Source organism: Cynoglossus semilaevis, chromosome Z (genome assembly GCF_000523025.1).
Source record: "Cynoglossus semilaevis isolate Cse_v1.0 chromosome Z, Cse_v1.0, whole genome shotgun sequence".
NCBI classification, from domain to species: domain Eukaryota; kingdom Metazoa; phylum Chordata; class Actinopteri; order Pleuronectiformes; family Cynoglossidae; genus Cynoglossus; species Cynoglossus semilaevis.
Window position 1 is genome coordinate 14,844,145 of NC_024328.1, and position 3,932 is coordinate 14,848,076.

The following is a 3,932-nucleotide window of genomic DNA, read 5'->3' on the forward strand; positions in this document are numbered from 1 at the left end:
CAGGGGGCAACAATTTTTCCACTTCAAACAAACACCAGGTCACAGATAACACCTGGGTGACTTATCGCCGTCTCTGACGAGGCTGGAAAGTGACGCCCAGACACGGAGGATGACGACGACGACTTGGATCTCCCATCTCCGATCTCTCTGGCTCCAGACGTTTGTTCGCACACGAACTGAGAGTCAGAGTCGGAGTCGGCATTAACGCCACGGCGGCAGCTTCAGATCAAATGTGGCGGCAGCTGTGGTGGAGGCTCATGTGTGGTCCAGGCCCGAAGAAGGAGCCCGACGTGTACAACGTCGAAAGACGTTTGATCGGAGGAGATGTCGAGAAATAAATCGTAACCCTCTCTGATGACGGACCCCCTTTCCTTCCCCCTCCCTGCCCCCGTCAGCCTCCTCCACCCTCCATCCTGCGATGCTGATGTCAGGATCAGGATCAGGACGTTATCTTGGCAGATCAGGCTCTAGCGCCACCATCTGTTTCTTATCTGCTCACCTTGATTTTTTTAAATTTACAAAAGTGTTTGTTTAACAGATATCTGCTCTGCAGAGCAGCAGGCGTCCAGTCCTCCTACTGGGGAAGTGGGGGGCACACGGAGGGGAGGGGGGCCACCTGGTGTGTGTGTCTGTGGCTATGATTGGCAGTCGGGTTAGAGTTAAAAAAAAATTGTAACAATTTAGGTCACAAAATGCACCTTTAATAGCTGTTGCATTGTAACCACGGCGACCGAGCAGGAGCGCGAAAAACGAAAAATGTCGCACGTTGTTGATGGCTGTAAACACAACTCCGAAAAAATTATGTTAAAAGAAAATAGAGAAAAAAATGATAAAAAATTCTGAAATTACAAATTCAAAAATTTTGATATGTAAATATATGTAAACATATATATAAACACATATATAAATATATATAAATATATATATAGACATATATATAAACACATGTAAATATCTAAACATATATATAAATATATATATATATATACAAACACATATAAATATATATAATCATATATAAACACATATAGATATATATATATTTATAAATATAAATATATATAAACACATGTAAATATATAAACATATATAAACACATATAGACATATATATAAACATATATAAATATATATAAACATATATAAACACATGGATATATAAAAACACATAGATATATATAAACATATACATAAATATATATCTGTTAAAAAATTTAAAATTGAAAAAATTGCGATTTCGACGTCAACTTTGTGAAAGAAACGTCAGAGTTGTATTTCAGTTTCAAGGGTGGAGGGAACGGGGGGGGGTTGCTCTGTGGATCAACCATGCTGCTGGACCTGTTCAGTCAGGGTGGGGGGGGTTTGTTTCCAACCCCACCCATGACCCCTTCAGGGGTGGGAGTTACGAAACAATTTTTAATTCAAACTAATAAACGTAAATTGTTTCACTCAGACCAGACAAAGTCTTTAAGAACGATGTCTGTTTTTTTAATTTATTGGCTATAAATACTAGGAAAAAAGAAAGGTGGCGCTATACATCTGCCTACAACTTAACTCTATAGCGTTAACATTTTTATTACACATTCGATTGTGTTTAAAGTCCAATGTGAATCTGTTTTTATGATCTTATTTTTTCTTATATTTTATTAGTGCCAATATAAATTTATTCCATTAATATAAAAAATATAAAAAAATAAAGTAAATTTATTTTACTTTATTTATTTTATTATTTTTTTATTTTATTTTTTAAAATAAAAAGATATATCCAATATATATTTGTTCTTATATTTTTTATTTTTCTGACCTTTTTTCATGCAATTCACTTTCTCACCAGCAGGGTACAAGATCATTTTTAATTTTTTTAATTTTTAAACTCTAACCTAACGTTTAGCTTTTGTAACTTTTTCTTCGTCAGGACTTCGTGTTCGAGTGAAACAAAGTGAAACACAAACCACGGGAAAAAAAAATGTAAAAATTCTCACCGAACTTCAACTTTAATATTAGCTTGTTTTTCATATTTATCATTATTCCGAACCTTTGTACCGCAATAATTGGATTCGAAGTTTATTTATTTTGATTGAATTGTCCCCCGGCTCAATTTTTAGGGGCTAAAATTTCGTCATTTTTACTATTTTTCCCTGCATTATATTTTCATTTTTCTTTTAAATTTTAACTTAAAAAAATTTTTTTATTTAATTTTGGCTAAAATAAAGACAATGTTTTCGCATTTCTGCTAATTTAAGACCAAAGTTGGACTTTTTTTACCTCCGCGGTTACATTTAAACACTTATTTTTTTGTCTTATTTCACTATATATATATATATATATAAATATATATATATATTTAGTTTTTCTTTCAATACTTTTAGGTATTTCAATATATTTAGGTATTTCAAAGTAGTACTACTACATTCGCGACGTTTTCTGTGTACTAATGTGGTCCGAAGCCGTTAATCCTAAATCTGATTGAATTACTGGACGTTGTTAAAGGAATCATTTGTTACACTTGGAGTGATGAAGACTCCCAGCGTTCCTCTCCGTCAGGTCGCCGGTGGCAGCGTCGCCGGTTGCTGCTTTGATGCAATCAGCTGAGAGGCTGAAGAAAGGATTAAGGGAAGAAGGTTGTAGAGGTGATGGTGTAATGTGAAGTTTCCTTTTGTTTTTGTTTCAAACCGCTGTGTTTGCTTCGCTCTTTATCATGGAAATTAATCCCCAGACCTGAGAATTCAATTGACACCCCCTCCTCCCCTTCCTCCCCCATCTCCTCCTCCCCCCTAAGCTAAACTAAGGTGAGCTGAGCGGCCTGTTCGCACCTCAGTGCTGATGTTCTGGCATGTTCCAAACAACAACGTCATCAGATCAGACCAGAAGTCGCCCTAAAGGAACCGAACCGACAACAAGTGGTTCTTGAGTAATCCAGATTAAAGGACTCCGTGATGACTCTGGTCACGTGACGTCCGTTAGTCGCAGCGCTAGTCGTCAAATCATCGTCATCATCATCGTCAACGTGTGTGTTGATGATTGTCAAAGATCCTCGTATATTGTCATTATTATTATAGTTGCAGTAAAAAAAAATGTCTCCAAATATCTTAAAAAATAAGCTGTAAAGGCTATATATATACAAATATATATAAACATATATAAACACATATATAAATATATATAAAAATATATCTAAATATCTAAACATATATAAACACATATAGATATATAAATATATATCTGTTAAAGTTTTCCATATAATTTCCTGTTTATAATCTGTTTATAATATATAATATATATATATATTTATATAGATATTGCTAATAGGCTAAAGATAGCGCTAAAACACATATAGATATATAAATATATATCTGTTAAAGTTTTCCATATAATTTCCTGTTTATAATCTGTTTATAATATATAATATATATATATATTTATATAGATATTGCTAATAGGCTAAAGATAGCGCTACACAGACATGAAAAACAAAACTGTTGTGCGTTAAAAAAGTGAAATTCCTTAGAACTTTTTCAGGAGTGCTGAAGCTTTTAAAAAATTAACGTTCACTTGCCAACTATTACGTAAAGTTAGTTAAAAACTTTTAAGAGAAAGTCGCATTTCAGTTTAAAGTTCTTGGTTCCGTTTCTCTGACTTGAAAATTAAATATAAATTAATTTTTATCTTTTTTTTCGGCCAGCATTTTGATCATTTTTAGCTTCATGCTAACTGCCTTTGATTCAATACAGTACATTAGCTTTTTAACGACGTTAGCTGTGAGACCATTTAAACGGAACAAAAAGTTTTAGCTAGTATTTTTTTTTTTACAACTTTCAAGGCCGAGTTCTCCCTGTTATGTTTCAACTTTTAACTTTTTTTTTCTGGCCTCACTTTTAATCATCTTTCGGCCTTGACCACAAATGTTTTTAAACTCACATTCAGAGCGAGAGA